Genomic DNA, 17,299 nt, shown 5'->3' with positions numbered 1-17,299 from the left:
AAAAAACACAAAAAAAATCGCGGTGGGGGGTGGGGGGGAGGTGGGGGGGATTCTTGGTGCGATGGGGACGGTATTTCAAACATAAAATAATAAACAATAAATATTGTGTTTTTAAACCGTTTCAAAAAAAAAAATTAAAATTGGGGGGTGGGTGGGAGGGGGGGGGGGTAATAGTGTGAGGGTGTGGTGGTAATTTGTGGGGATGATCTGTACAAAAAAAAAAAAAAAAAAATAGGGGGGGGGGGGGATTCGGGTGGGGGGAGGGTTGGGGGTGGGGGGGGGGGGGATTCTTGGGTGCGATGGTTGGACGGTATTCAAACATAAAATAATAAAAATAAATATTTGTGTTTTTTTAACCGTTTCAAAAAAAAAATTTGGGGGGGGGGGTATAGTGTGAGGGTGTGGTGGTCATTTGTGAGATGATCTTAAAAAAAAAAATTAGGGGGGGGTGAGGGGGGGGAGGTGGGAGGGGGGGGGGGGAGGGCACGGGGGATGGTTTGGGTTGAGTCTATTGTGGTATGTCAAGTAAGAGTAGTGTTTTGTCAGAGTATCAATCAAATCTAATCATAAATAAAGAAGTATGGCAATTTTAGCAAAATTTAATAATTTAACCTTGAGAGTCAAGGTCATTCAAAGGTCAAGGTAAAATTCAACTTGCCAGGTACAGTAACCTCATGATCGCATGAAAGTATTTGAAGTTTGAAAGAAATAGCCTTGATACTTAAGAAGTAAAGTGGACTTGAAACACAAAATTTAACCATATATTCAAAGTTACTAAGTCCAAAAAAGGGCCATAATTCCATAAAAATGACAACCAGAGTTTATGCAACTTGTCCTTTTACTGTCCCCTTATGATAGTTTGCGAGTGTTCCAAGTATGAAAGCAATATCTATGATACTTTAGGGGTTAAAGTGGACCAAAACACAAAACTTAACCAAATTTTCAATTTTCTAAGTATAAAGGGCCCATAATTCCGTCCAAATGCCAGTCAGAGTAACATAACTTTGCCTGCCTGAACAGTCTCCTTATGATAGTTAATAAGTGTTGCAAGTATGAAAGCAATAGCTTTGATACTGTAGGAATAAAGTGGACCTAAACACAAAACTTAACCAAATTTTCAATTTTCTAAGTATAAAAGGGCACATAATTCTGTCAAAATGCCAGTCAGAGTTACATTTCTTTGCCTGCACAGTCCCCTTATGATAGTTAGTAAGTTTTGCAAGTATGAAGCAATAGCTTTGATACTTAAGGAATAAAATGGACCTAAACACAAAACTTAACCAAAATTTTCAATTTCTAAGTATGAAAAGGGCACATAATTCTGTCAAAATGCACGCCAGAGTTATCTAACTTTGCCTGCCCAGTCCCCTCATGATAGTAAGTAAGTGTACCAAGTTTGAATGCAATAGCATTGATACTTTCTAAGAAAAGTGGACCTAAACGCAAAACTTTACCAAAATTTTCAATTTTCTAAGTTTAAAGAGGGCACATAATTCTGTCAAAATGCTCGCCAGAGTTATCTAACTTTGCCTGCCCAGTCCCCTCATGATAGAAGTAAGTGTACCAAGTTTGAATGCAATAGCATTAATACTTTCTGAGAAAAGTGGACCTAAACGCAAAACTTAACCGGACGCCGACGCCAACGCCGACGCCAAGGTGATTACAATAGCTCATAATTTTTTTTCAAAAAATAGATGAGCTAAAAATGATTTTATACTTTCACAACAAACAATGGTATAAAATTACAATTGTACTCTTAAACAAGAGCTGTGGTGTGAAACACAATGCCCCGTACTGCGCTTTGAGGCTGCACGTCAGCTATTTAAAAAAAAAAAAGAAGACCTTTGACCTTTAAAAATGTGCAGCTCCATGAGATACACATGCATGCCAAATATCAAGTTGCTATCTTCAATATTGCAAAAGTTTTGACCTACCTTAAAGTTTTGGGACACACACATACAATTACAGACAGGCCAAAAACAATAAACCCTGATCATTCAATTCGGGGGGGGGGGGGGGGGGGGGCATAAAAACAAAACAATAACAAGACCTTGCTGGCACTAAAATGCTAGCCTGAATTCACTGTTTGATCTTAGCTGGAAGTTGTTTTTGAAATGTTCAAAAAGGAAACAAGTTTAAGACCCCTGCACGTGGATAATTAACAATAATTACTATAATATGAAATAGTCATAATAAATATTAAACACAATTAATAGCTCTAATCTTCAGGCAGACATTTTCAGAAAACCTTTCTTTAATCCAATCCCAGCTAAGCTTGGATTTCAAAACCTTGAAAGTAAAAGTAGAAACATTTCTATCAAATTACCAAGTCACACACACAAATACACTGCACTCACAATTTCCCCTCCTGCCTTTCCCAGGGCAGCAAGTAGATAATGCCTCCACCCTGTGACCATGCCACATACGAGCAGTCAGGTGCCCATGCTACGGACCAATTCTCACAGTAATGACTCTTGAAGATTGCAGACTGGACCTCAGTCTTTATTCCAGAACCTGAAAAAAGGAGCAGTAAGACAATCACATATCAACTTCTTAGATCAATTCTTTAATAGGAATGTTACATCCCTTAAAACAAACATGCGAATTTCGCAGTTATTTAATACAAGATTTAGTTATGAGACTACCAAAAAAAAGAGACATAAAAGAGTTTAGACACATGACTTCTGAATTGAGGCCATGAAAGTTTGTAAATGTAAATATGAGTCAACCTATCTTGTTTAGCCTTATATTGTGGAACGCCTATGTTAGTTTTTGTTAAAGAACAAATGGGCAGTGCTCTGTGAAAAGGGGGTTTAATGAATGTGCATAAAGTGTTTCCATGATTAGCCTGTGCAGACCAGGAATGACACATTACTCTTTCATGATATTTTTTTTTTCAAGAAAGTCTTTTCTTACCAAAATCCACAATGGATGATTGAATATTAGGGCTCAAGTAAATGTACAACAAGATGTGTTTGTGAAACACTATGTCCCCCCCTTATACCTTTGACCTTGAAGGATGACCTTGACCTTTCACCACTCAAAATATGCAGCTCCATGAGATACATATGCATGCCAAATATAAGTTGCTATCTTTTATATTGCAAAAGTTATGGCCAATGTTAAAGTTTGACGCAAACAAACCAACAAACAGACAGGGCAAAAACAATATGTCCCCAGTATACACGTATACTGGGGCACCAGTATACACGTATACTGGGGCACATAAAAAGCACATTAAGTCACTAACAAGTTACAATATTTACCAGATTTCTTTTACATATAAAAGAAATCTTCCTGACCCTTCCTGCCCACCTCCATCCCTTTCCCCTCCTTTAGGCCAAACTGCCTTTTATTGGCCTGGTTACATTCCTCATTTCCAACAGCTACATCCATATTTTTCAATGTTCACAATCAAATTTTCTCTATACTTGGATTATTATTAGACGTTACATACCCTGACCTAAGACTTGGGAATTAAGTTTGAGTCAAATGACAAAACCTTAGCTTTTTCACAGTTGTTTTAGTAGCCTTCACCCCATATTAATTTGAATCATACATATTGACACACACTTAAGCCGTCTACAAGGTGTTTTCCCACTACACAATTGTACCACTTAGATACGCATTTTGGCCCATTTGTTGTCCCTCAGATAGTTACATTTAATTAAATACCTTTCTAAATCTTACTATATTAAAGTTGTACAGGCTTTATTTCCAACCCTTAGTTGAGCAGCAAAGATGAAACCTGAAAAGACTGTGAGTTAGTAGCAGGCTGTTTTGGTTTAATGCTGGTTGCAAGTCATTTTCACTTTGCTACTTATAATGGGGAAAGGGTTAATATGTTGTGACTTTCTGCATTATATAGTAGTAGGATATTGAACCATATTCCAGCAATGGCAGATTAAGATATACATTTTTTCCTTTCTTTTGATCATCTTACACAAATTTAGTGTGCATTTGTAACAGCATGCATGACCTACACACAAAATTACAAAGAGTTCATACTCACCAAGGTCCGTAGCTTCTGCTTTACAAAAGCTTCTCGGAGTTTCGTCTTGTGTCATTAAATTTGTAGATTCTATGCTAACCAGTAAGACTAGAAATCCACAGACTGTAGAGGTAGATTGCTCAGTGCTTCCACACTGTGACACAATTACTTCAGGACAATGGATCACTTAGTAGAGACACTGTAGCGACCAGTTGATTGCTCTACCTTGCCACTATGCAGATAAATCTGTAACATATTAAATGAAAAATATACTTTAAATAGAAACATGGAAATGAGGACAACAATATTTACAGTAAATCACCAGACCCTTGACTGGTTTGCAAAAGGCATCTGCCCCTACATTAACATTGTTAAAGACTGAAATAGGATGATTGATCAAAGCAAATAGTTCATTGTCCGTAACTCCACCTTGTTGACAGAACATACTGATAACAAAACTAAACATTCCAAACTAATAATTGAACCTCGTTCTGTGAAAAGGGGGTTTAATGCATGTGCTTATAAAGTGTCGTCCCAGATAAGCATGTACTGTCTATAGTCCATATAAACGGACTCCCAGAGCCTTTGATAATTTTTGCTATGGCGGCTCTGGCGGTAATGTAACGACTCGCCCCCTTAACGACTCGCCCCATAAGGACTCGCCACACTTTTTATAACGACTCGCCTCACATGTATAACGACTCGCCCCACATATATAACGACTCGCCCTATCAAAATAAAATGTGATATTATATATTATGGTAATATAAATGAAATCAATTCAAAATATGAATTTAAGGTTCGGCATTGTTTGATAACCATCGTTCAGCGGTTTTTTTGCCTTATACCTGACCTTATATATGTCTATTGCAGGCAAATTCTGAAAAGTAATAATTTTTATTTTATGATGGCTTTTTTTACATCTTTGTTCAGTGACAATATTATCATAAGCAAGACTATTGGATATCGGCACATTTGTCTCATGTCATACTTTCCTTTATATTTATAAAAAGAAGCAAAGGCTAAGATCATATCGACAATTAAAGATTCCCAGGTTAAATTACTCAAGAATTTAGGGATTATCGTTATACTGAATACACAACACACGTTTTTAAAAATCTTTTTTCATATTATAAAAATGCGTATCAGTCCTTTTGTGTTTTTCACACAAACTTTACTTTAAAATGCTAAACAAATGGCGTTTCTTTTAAATTTTGGTGTAAACAATTAGCGCGGAAAGTTTTCAATGGTTTCAAATAAACATTAAATGCTAATTAAATGGCGGTTCTTTTAATTTGTAGGTGTGAACAATTATTGCGGAAAATTTGCAATGGTTTCAAATAAACAAGAAACCATTTGTGATAAATCAATTAATTCCACAATTTGTTTAATTACTTTAATGGTTATAACTTTAATTGAGTAATACGTTCCACTGCGGAGTCAAGTATTTATCCCCACGCTTTTTGAAAAAAAGGTGGGGATATTGTGGTTATCTCCGCCGTCCGTCCGTCTGTCTGTCCGTCCTGGCCACTATCTCCTCCTACACTAAAAGCACTAGAACCTTGAAACTTACACACATGGTAGCTATGAGCATATTTGCGACCCTGCACTATTTAGAATTTTGATCTGACCCCTGGGTCAAAAGTTATAGCGGTTGGGGTGGGGCCGCGTCAGAAATTATCACTCGTTTTTTTAGGTTATTTTGCATTTACTTCTTTATTTCTACACCGATTCACTTCAAATTGATACTGGACCTCTCTTATGACAGTACGGTCAATCTCAACCATGCATGGCCCCATTCCCAACCCTGGGGCGCCCCGCCCACATAGGCCACACCCACCAAAATTTCCATTTACTATAATTTTTTCATTTCTACACGGATTCACTTCAAATTGATACTGAACTTTTGTTATGACATTAGGGTCAATCTCAACTATGCATGGCCCCAATCCCAACCCTGGGGCGCCCGCCCACATAGGCCACACCCACCAAAAAATTCCATTTACTATAATTTTTTCATTTCTACATGGATTCACTTCAAATTGATACTGAACTTCTCTTATGACATTAGGGTCAATCTCAACTATGCATGGCCCCATAACCAACCCTGGGGCCCCGCCCACATAGACCACACCCACCCAAAATTGCCTTTACTATAATTTCTTCATTTCTACACTGATTCACTTCAAATTGATATTGAACTTCTCTTATGACAATACAGTCAATTTCAACTATGCATGGCCCCATTACCAACCCTGGGGCGCCCCGCCCACATAGACCACACCCACCCAAAATTGCCTTTTACTATAATTTCTTCATTTCTACACCGATTCACTTCAAATTGATACTGAACCTCTCTTATGACAATACGGTCAATCTCAACTATGCATGGCCCCATTACCAACCCTGGGGCACACCTAGGTCAAACATTCGGCGTGGGGATACGCGTCGGCCTCTGCCGCGCCATTTCTAGTTAAAGATGTAAACATGATTAAAGTATAGTAATGTAACAATAAAAATGATGGGGCAAGTCGTTATATATTATATACGCAAAAACAAAGTTATGTTACTGTGGTAACGCATAATATTAATTGCAAGAGTTGATAAAATTCCAGGTGTAGAAATCATGCAGGATGCAATACAGTATTCCAGTTTCTGTTGAAAGTTCCTGAAAAAGGTGAAAGTTAAAGTAAAGCATTTTAACAAATTTCATCAAACTTCTAATTTGCCAAATCTTAAGATATTTTTTCAATACCGCACCAGTTTTTACCGACTTAAAACACAATAAAATCGAAATTAAATAAAAATCCTACCATATAAGTAATGATGGGGTGAGTCGTTATCTATGTGGGGCGAGTCGTTATCTATGTGGGGCGAGTCGTTATCTATGTGGGGCGAGTCATTATAAAAAGTGGGGCGAGTTGTTATGGGGCGAGTCGTTAAGGGGGCGAGTCGTTAGTAAACCCTATAAACGCTCTGGCAACCCATTGGGTTATAAAGCTGATAGTTGAATTATTGCAACTAGTATAGTTCTGGCTACCATAACTTTAAATGTCGCTTTTTATGATTTTTGACTGGCGCGACTTTACAGGTCTGTCAATACTATATAAACTGTACGCTGAAGTTTCTTTAGCTACAACTAGTACAGTCTAATGCAGTTCTAAACATTACAACACAGTAAAAAAGTACATTAACTTGATTAAGACAACTGAGATGTTAAAGTGGTCTGCAAGACTTTTAAATAGGTCCGAAAGAGTTAAAATATTACGTTACCTTTCACAGTCACAACAAGGAAATTCCTCGTCCAAAACACGTCAACACAGCTAACGAAAACACAGCGGTGATGAAATACACTCGAGATACATGTCATTTATAAATAACTACGCTAAAGTTGTTCCGTAAATAGTTGATAAGAAAAATCCCTTCAAGATTCGTACTGTTTTGTGTTATTCGTTTCTTTTTCAGTAGCGAGAATTCTAACACGATTTGTCCAAACGAACTTATACTGTCAAATTTAACGACTGACCGAGTTAGCGGTGCAGCCAACTATTATTGGAATTAGGCCAAATCAAGGGAAGCAACTGTAAATATATAGAATATTATGTGAGTTTTGGATGAAGATCAAGTTTATCATCAATCGTGATACATCGGCTATCTCGGATTCCTCCGTAAGATTGATTTATGAAATAAATCGTCTGCTGATCCAGAGTGGCGAGGCTGAGAACCGATGTAGCGCGAGGCTTGCCGAGCGCTACCATGGTTCGTGCCGAGCATGATAAACTTGATCTTTATCTAAAACTCACATAATATTTTATTTATCCTATTATTTCCTCCCTTTTTCCACTACAATGATAAATGTAATAATGATAAAATATCGCATTTTTGACTATTTTATCTTTCCGTAGTTGACAAAAACAGATTCTCCATTTTTTGGAAAAACCCAAATCTGATCTTAAAATAGCGATAGCTTAAGTTTATACGAACGTTGTTATTCTATCGATTTTCATCTGGTAATAGGATAAAACACAAAATCCGTATAACAGCTGACAATGACTGTTGGGAAATTAACATGAAAAACACACACACGCGTGTCGCGCTCGCACCATCAAAGGAACTTGTTAACTTTTCGTACGTATTTATACAGTATACGTTTGCTTCGAAGTGTTCTCGAAAACCAAAGCAACACCTTCGTAAAACGTTGAGTTTTTGGGTCACGTGACAGTTTTTGTTCATTCACAGTGAATGCGAAGGTGTGTCTTAACGCCTGAAGATTTCATTCATTACTCGGGTCTGATCGACAACGATCTCACGCGAGTTGTTAGCTAAAGAAACTTCAGCGTACACAGGCCCGTAGCCAGGGTTTTGAAAAGGGGTTGCGAATTTTTGCCATCGACGATTGTTATTGAGCAACGAAGGGGCGAATGGGATATTTTATTTATTTATTTATTTTTTTTTTGGGGGGGGGGGATGATCCTCCTGCAATCGGGGGCTTTGGAGGTCCACCCCATAGACAATTTTAAAAATAAAAAGTAAACTCCTGCATTCTGGTCACTGTTTAAATGTATTAAGAGACTGAAGTTATAGGGCATTTTTATATGAAATATCACTTTAATTGACCATACTCATTGACCGATCGACTTGAATATGATTTAACATACATGTATACCCCACCACGTTTTTTAATAACCACCTTTTTTCGATCAGTCACGGAAATACATCATTTTATACGGTGCACACTTTGTTTATATATACATATGCAACAACAAATTTATAGAATGTAAAATCAACAATAAGAACGGTATAAAATATCATTATTTATTTGAGTCTTGGAACCTTGATAAAATAGGTGTGTTTTACCATTCCAACATTCTACCATTCATAAATCGAGAAAATAAAATGGAAATATTTGACTTTTTTCAAAACAATTGTTTGTCGGCTACTATGGATAGTACCAGAGGTCTAGAATTGCTCTAAGCGTGCTAAAAGTGTATTATTCAACAAACACCGATTAACAAAACTGGGTCTTCTCTTATGTGCATCAATACTAAAAAGGAATCAAAATGGTATAACTGGTTACTTTATTTTTTTTACTATTTTTAACAAATTAGTTATGTTTTTCTTAACGAATTTCAGAAACATATAACACGTAAGGCTTCATTAAGAATTTAAGACCTTACAACCACAAACTACTGGCCCTGTGGTCTCAAATTCCTTAACAATGTATACCAGGACGTTGAAGAAAAAAGATGTACTTATTTGCCCATTATATGCTCAAGATCCGTCACAGTTGATGAAAAGTAAACTTTAACGTCCATCTGATCATATGTTATAACGTTTTATCCCACTTTTACAGCGAAATCGGTTGATTAAAGCCCCGTTGATTAAATTTCATCTATAATCAACGGCAAGGCTATAATCAATGGCACGAAATGACGTCATCAACTGCCGAACCGGGACTACTTTTTCCCACGCACCTCGTCACCTGTATTTGCCAAGTGCATCAATAATAAAAACAATCTCAAATGTGTGTCAATCTTTATGACCTTAAAACAAAGGAAAGTAGCAAAAACGAGTTTTTTGGCATTTATTGTCATTAAAACCTAGTATTAGGTAAATTTAACACTATGCAAATAGATTCTGTTGTTGTTGCTCCCCTTTGAAGAAGTCAGTTCGAGTTGCTCCCCTTTGACCGTAGAAAACAATCGTCTGGACCAAGAAATCCTGTGTTCATTTACAAGCTGTACTCGGATATGCGTCCATCTGATTTTTCTTCAAAGCATCTTTTCTACCTGGCAATACGCACAAATGACACTGCATCCCGGTGATTCTTGCGTCAACAATTGGGTGTCAACAAGTTAGGTCAGATGCTGAAGGCCATGGCAAAACACCGGCTTTCTCAAGCACAAGAGAATAACGAACCACTCAGTTCGCAAATTACTGGTCCAAAAACTTCGAAATGCAAACATTCCAGCCACTGAAACCATGGCCATAACAGGGCACAAAAATGTCCAGTCCATAACCAATTATTCAAACATATCTGTTGAACAGCAGCAAAAGTGATCATTCTTGCTCAGTCCAGTAAATGTAACAATCCAACAGATTCCTCTTGTTCACCTTCATGCACCGAAACTATGGCCGAAATGCAGCCTAGACAACCACTGTCTACCGTCGAACAAGTTGATCTTCATGTTCGCCCCACCCAGTCACTTCACCAGCAAATGTCTTTCTCTAGTTCGAACAACTTTGCCTCACAATTCTTTGGTGCCACGTTTAACATTCAAAATGTTAATGTATATAATTAGCTTAAATCCAAGTAATCTTTGTTATTTCGTCACGAATAACCACATATTATAACAAAGAAGCAAATATTGTGCACCTCGTGATCGACTCGATAGTTTGATATCGAAAGTGAATTGTGTGTGGTGTTAGGCTACGTTGTAAACAAATGTAGTTCCTTGTATATAACAACTTAATGTAATATTGATATCATAAAACTTAAAGATTTGCAATTCAATATGATTAAAATTGTGATTAATAACGCTCGACACTTTGTTACAGAACGACATTCTGATTTAAAAAAAATGATTATTTGATCAGCGGTTATTTTTGGAACGCGGAGTAATACACTGACCTTGGTTACACTACAGTCATTATCAAAGTACGACAAACACCCATGAAAACTTATTTTGTTTAAATAAAAAGTTTACTGAATAAAAAGTGGGATAAATAGAATAATAGGTTAGTGTTGATTATAGATCAGGTTTATCATGCTCGGCACGAAAACGAAAAAGCACTCGCCAAGGCTCGTGCTTTTTGTTTTCTAAGCCTCGCATGATAAACCTGATCTATAATCAACACTAACCTATTATTCTCTATTTAAATTCATTATAACAACTGTTTAAGAATACCTAACGTCAAGCTTGACATAATTAAAACATTGTGGAAAGTTATGTATGTGGAGCAGAACAGATGCCATTAAGTGTTGGTAAACTACAAAAAAAAGCTTCATTGCTTTGTAACAATGATTTGTTTTCTTGTAATTCAACAAAAAAAAATATCATGACTTGAGCATAGCTGATATTTTTTGCTGGAAACCCCTTTAGAGGATCCGAAAATGGTTGTACGAGGATATACCAAAAAGACAACGAAGTTTGTCGAAAATGCTTTGCACAATGTGTTCTTGTTATAAATCGTGGTATAATGCAAAGTTATTAACCAGTGACTCATTAGTCTTCGGCAATAGTCGAAGGGTGTTCTTTGATTTCAGTCAAGTAAAGATTCAGTTGAAGGCATATAACATCAACTGGAAAAGAGACGCATCCAATGAATGCTTAGAATTAATTATTTATTTGCTTTGAAGATATCCTATTTAGTTGTAACGAGGGTAATTGGATATTGGAACGAGGCTGATTTAGAAATCAACCATACAATATGCTAAAACTATGCTGTTTTACACAATTTGTATGACCAGTGAAACCAAAAAGCTTTCTGTATCGTAAGTTTTCGGAAGCTGACATAACATTCCGCTAATAATCATCTAAAATGTATTTTCTTTTTTATAAGATTATGTGTTTATTCAAGTTAATCAAATTGTTTTCCAGCCATTTAGAAAATTGTCGAAAAAGGTTATTGGACTGGGATTTCAACCCACAATAAGTAGGCTACTACATTTTGTTATGATATCTATTACAGTTATAGACATTAACAACGATGACAAAAGTTACAAAACAATCATTTAGTATCAAATAGTTATAAATAAGTATCGATTTTATACGGATTAGAGTTCCTGGTTAATAAATTTACATTATACAGAAAACAAATATCTATTTGTAACAAAGATTCCAATTTCATTTTGCGGGGACCAGCTTCTTAGATCTTCTCAAATTTTGCTGTCACAACTTCTGTTGATTTCAACAATTCTACGGTTAAAACTTGTAAATAAAAATCACGCGCTATCTTGGAAATGACTTAATCGAAAACATTAATTATATGGTGACCTGTCGGTTGCATATTGAATACAATATTATTTTAACGCTTAAATACGAATACTCACTCGGATCCTGGAAAAAATAAATAACCGTTTTTGCGTCCAATAAAGTTGGGTACAGCTTATAGTACAATTTTTTTACTTGTCCAAAAAGATAGGGTGCGAATGCACCCAACGCACCCTCCCCCCCCCCCACTGGCTACGGGTATGGTACAGTTTATATAGTATTGACATGCCTATAATGTCGCGCCTGTCAAAAATCATAAAAAGCGACATTTAAAGTTATGGAAGCCAGAACTAGCGAGTTGTGTATCGTGTTTTTTATTAAAATTTGACCAGCATTTGTAAAAATTGAAGTTATAGATCTATGGCTGTTCAAAGCGATGCACTCCGTTTTCGGGTGATGTTGAGTTGGGCATCTATCACGGGTGGTTTATGACCTCATGCTCGTATTTAGTATTTACAGACGGCACAGTATCTGATCATAACGAGATAATGGGTTTGTGCTGAACACAGGGGCTATTAAACCACAGATGTATCAATAAACATGAGAGATTCAAACAGCAGGATAAAAAAAACTCTAACAAAGCCTGTTGAATGAGTGCAAAAATGAAGAAAAACAAGTACTTTAATCAAGACAAATTTTTAAATGTATTTACACTTATAATGTGAAGTACATATTTATTACTTATTCTGACAATCTCATATTGTGTTTTCTAAATCGTTACATCGCCGAATGTTAAAAGAGTAAAAGGCTGAAATCAGATGCGGCGTTGTGCGGGGCTATTGTGAATGGCTACACGTTCAGTACTGGAGTTTTATTAGGCACGTGACTTTGCGTTTGGCCTGTTGTGAAAAGGGTTTATAGCTTTAGAAACATACAAACCTCACAAGACTAGTATACATCCTCATTCTATCCAAGGTCAGACATACAATGGAATTCACTAACCCCCATATACATAAGGCAGCAACAGTAGAAGTGTTTCATAACCCTTACTCCTGTGACTGTCATTGCCCCCCCCCCCCCCCCTTATCCACCTGTAAACACTAACCATGTAAATAATGTCAAACTAATCCCAACTGAGCTCCTGTGTACAGTTTTCATCACTTAACCAACAGACACAGGCACACAATCTTTTATTTAGAAGGAGTGATGTATTGGAAGAAGAAGAAAAGGGATGCAGCAGTGCGATTTGTTACAGAATTAACGGCGAATTCAGAGTGAAACCAGATCACTGGTAGTGAGTGTGGTATCGGCCTAGCAATCAGGACGTCTTGGATTTGATCCCTACTGTGGGACTGTTGATTCTCCAGAGGAGCCTGGTACTTTACGGGAAGGAGTAGAAACGATTTTCTCTTACAAAAAGGCGATAGAGATACAACAGTTTCACACTCAACTCTCAACATTAACAGTTTTTTGTACCCCTTTATATTTGGCAAATTGTCAGCGCCATAGCGTTTGTACTTAAAAGGCTTCTTCCTCGAGTTTAGTAATTACTACCTTATTATATTATGTGCACTAGTACATGTTATATAGTATAAGTATCTTTGTTCCCTATCCTGACTGTTCAATCAGTGGAATAATGACCTTAATGCATAGCACCCGCAAGGTATCATGGTCAGAAAGAGAATCTCTCTCTCTCTCTCTCTCTCTCTCTCTCTCAACAACATCAACCCATAATTAAAGTTATACATCTTTTTAACAAGATATTTCTTGTTTTGAATAACAAAACCCTTTTCATACCAATGAGTCTCAACTGCTTTTTTGGTTCAAACATTTGTTCATGAAGTTGATAAAAACAAGTTTTAACAACCTTTCAACCCTAATTTTAGTTAGTATGATAAATCCAGCAAAAACACATATTTTTCTTCCCTTTTTATCAACGCTTCGGCTTACGCCTACATAAGGATAGAACTAGGGACGGGAACGAATACTGGAAATGATATTCGAATAATCGTTTGTTATTATTCGAATATATTCGAATATTCGATTTTTAAACCTTTTATTAAAATGTCCGAACCTATGACCGTCCGGAGCAAATTACTATTCCTGATTGCCACAAATTCCACTATAAATCGTATCTTATGTGCAGCTTTGAAAAGTTGTATAGAATAATATTTATTTGCTTAAGATCATTGCATGATTATTATGCTCTTCTTTTTAAATAAATACTGTTTAGTTTCATAAGATGTAAGATATTTCAGGAAAACACATTACCGTAATTCTAATTTATTGCAATACTTCTAACTGATTTGGATTACTTTCCATCGATTATATGTATGCTTTTGGTTTCGCTATTTTTTCTGGAATTAAAATACACGACGAATTAATTGGTATAAATTTGAGAAGATGAATTCTGATTAGATAATCATTGATTTGATATTTGAATAACGGAAATAAAACAAACGTGCCAGATCTCGACGGGACCGCGATTTGGGTGATTGTCACTGCATCCCGATATAAGAGAATTTGTGCCGATATTCGTTTAAACCTTCTATAAGTTCACAAAAAAATCGCTATTCAAGCTATATAAGGTACGGTAAGCTTAATGAATAAAACAATAAGTAGACTTATCAACTATGCAAAAATTAAATTAAATATAGCTTAACTGAAACATAATAAAGTGATGGTACGTATATTAATTCGGTAACTTGAAACGAATGTAGCTATCATTTTAAGTCCCCAATATTTAATGCTCAATGGCATGAACATTAAATACATATTAGCTTCTAAAATACAAATTGCAGTAAATTTGATGTTCAACGCAAGTGTTTTCGTTTCAAATAATTATTGGATATGTGTATTTTACTCATTTCATATTTCAAATATAGAATCTATCTTGCTCGTGAAATTATGTAAAAAGCATGTTTAAGTTTCGTTTTATTGCTGCAAAACGTGCACTGCAATTGCATGAAACTGTATTTACCCGGGATTCGATAATAAATCTTGTGACAACATATATAAAACTTTATGTGTTTGTTTTGTTTTATTGCTACGTTGCACCAAAGACCTATAGATTAATCTATAGGTCTTTGGTTGCACCATAGTTCGGTCTATGTGAATTGATTATGTGTCGCTAATGTAAATTTACCAAAAATAATTATATCATCACGATAAATAATTGAGTTTTGCGTTTTAATGCGTAAACATTATAACCATCCTTTTAAAGCCCCATTAACACTCAAAATCAACGAATATTTCGTAAATTATTTCGTAAAATAAAGTGTACCCATAAACAAATCAGTGTTACTTATAATAGCCAAAACTTCAACGATAGATGTGGTCTGGTAACTTTGTATCGTGTTAAATCTATGTTACCAGTCCACATCTAGCGTTCGAATTATCGCTATTGGTTTAAGGAACACCGATTTTTTATGGGTTAACTTTATGTTATGAAATAGTTTACGAAATATTCGTTGATTTTGAGTGTTAATGGGGCTTTAAATAATGTCTTGTACCAGATTTATGTCTACAAGGAGCATGGCGTCCATTACTTATTAGGTAACGAGTGACCCCTTTTATTTTATGAAGATTTTCTGTCAATAAGTTCTTGAAAACGTCCACCTCTCGGTCACTAAAGGTTTAAGCCCGTTGTTCGCTTATTTCTTTTGGGACAGAGTCGAAGGCTATATTGGACAATGTTCGTCTGACAAATTGTGCGAAAACGATGTCATTTTTAGGATTGCGTTGTTGGTAATTTTACAGTGGTAAGTTAACAAAGTTCAATGGTTAGGTTATAACGGAGTTACCATCGTGAATACAAATATATGGCGGTAACATATGCATGTAAATAACTGCGCTAATCAAGTAACTACAGCTAATATTAACCACTGTTTATACAATTGACCGCTGAGGTTAAAAAAAACCCTGTAAAAACACAGATTTGTAAATGGTTATCAATCAACATTAATTTCACATAAATTGACTTTTATATTTTACTGATTTTCTGAAAGTAATGTGTACATATTGCATAACTCTGAATTGAGAGAAAATTGACGATTGGTCACTCTCTTTATACCCTCCCGTTTGCCAGTTATCACCTCGTTCATTGATGGCAGCTGTTATCAAAGCAATGACTTATAATGGAAACCAAAACTGCAACTTTGTACATGTACTTTTTTGGAAGTGTCTTTGCATAAAAATAGAATATTCGAATATGAATGTTGGATTCGAATATTCGACCGATTTTCGAATATAGGATATTCGGTCCCATCCCTAGATAAAACAAATAATAGCAGAGAGCTTAATTTAATTTAGTTGACTGAACGTATATAAAATCTCGGGAAAATGTGCGTTAATAAAATTCACGTCAAATAAATGAAGCTTAACTTTCGGATTCAAGAATACACACTTTCCCATAAAATTATATACAAAAAATACTAATAGGAAAAAACAAAAGTAAGCTAAATTAAATTGCAGAGCTAGTCTTTTATGTTAAAAAGAACGTTGGTATTCATACCATTAGGGCATAATGTTTTAAGTCTATGTATCCAGCAAGTTTCTTTACCCAGACGATTTATGCTGTTACTAACATCAATTGGCATAAAGGAAGTCATTTGAACTGTGCTGAATGTTGAAAGTGTAGTCAGAAAAGTTGCTATTTGACATCGGTTGCATGGTTTGTTCAACGTACTGCTTCTTACACTGTTTACATGTAATGAGGTTTATTACATCTTTAGATGCACAGTTCATATTCTTCTGTAAATTAAATTGCTCGCCTGTTTCTGTACTTATAAAATTTTCTCCAACGTGTATGGCTTTACAATGGGAGCAACGTGTTCATCTGCAGGCACTGGACGCACGTGAACTGTTCAAAAATTGAGCATGTATAAGTTTGATACACACTTCTCACTTCTTCATTCTGTGACAGGTTAAATATGTATTATTTTAATATTTTTTTAGACATGTGCTAGGAATTACTAAATTGTTTTGCCTACTTAAAATTACAAGTAAGGTAGTTTATTCGTTAAATACTTTATTAGCAGTAACAATAATAAAAGACTGATACGATTTAAAAACATAACTACACCATACACATATGTGTGCATCAAATACAAAATATATTTATTAAGATATTTGAAAGCATATCACAAATTATGAAATAACAGGACTATTGCCAAGCAATACAAGTCCCCTACCTGCTCCACAATTGTCAGAAATTCAAGATTTTTAAAATATATTTGTTGCCATAGCAACCAGAATTTTTGACGTAGGAACAAAATGAAATGACGTGCATAATGTCCATATTGTCATCTATCCATATTTAAAGTTTCATGAAAAAATATTAAGAACTTGCACAGTTATCGCAGGATCCAGAAAA

At 35.7% G+C, this 17,299-nt stretch overlaps 4 protein-coding genes across 10 annotated transcripts in view; 1 reads left to right on the top strand and 3 right to left on the bottom strand.

The window, feature by feature from the left end:
- The window catches only part of LOC127871554 (WD repeat and SOCS box-containing protein 1-like), a 229,476-nt gene extending 221,085 nt beyond the window's left edge, over window positions 1-8,391 (bottom strand). For 2 of the 5 annotated variants that reach the window (XM_052414599.1, XM_052414665.1), the window contains exons 1-3: window positions 7,795-8,389; window positions 7,265-7,572; window positions 4,013-4,237 (exon numbers count right to left, since the gene is read on the bottom strand). The gene's annotated coding sequence lies outside the window, so the exon portion shown is untranslated. Of the gene's footprint in view, window positions 1-4,012; window positions 4,238-7,264; window positions 7,573-7,794 lie in introns of all 5 variants that reach the window. The other 3 variants (XM_052414676.1, XM_052414617.1, XM_052414658.1) reach the window with 3 other exon arrangements.
- The window catches only part of LOC127871717 (putative tricarboxylate transport protein, mitochondrial), a 195,683-nt gene that overhangs the window by 88,028 nt on the left and 90,356 nt on the right, over window positions 1-17,299 (bottom strand). The gene's annotated exons all lie outside the window — the stretch shown is intronic.
- Window positions 1-17,299, top strand: part of LOC127871640 (glutathione S-transferase theta-1-like) — a 163,409-nt gene that overhangs the window by 98,763 nt on the left and 47,347 nt on the right. The gene's annotated exons all lie outside the window — the stretch shown is intronic.
- Window positions 1-17,299, bottom strand: part of LOC127871385 (unconventional myosin-XIX-like) — a 200,443-nt gene that overhangs the window by 141,379 nt on the left and 41,765 nt on the right. The window lies entirely within an intron of this gene.

Source organism: Dreissena polymorpha, chromosome 1, assembly GCF_020536995.1.
Source record: "Dreissena polymorpha isolate Duluth1 chromosome 1, UMN_Dpol_1.0, whole genome shotgun sequence".
In the NCBI taxonomy this organism is placed as follows: domain Eukaryota; kingdom Metazoa; phylum Mollusca; class Bivalvia; order Myida; family Dreissenidae; genus Dreissena; species Dreissena polymorpha.
The sequence above is the reverse complement of the archived record's forward strand: the minus strand, read 5'-3'. Positions and strand labels throughout refer to the sequence as shown.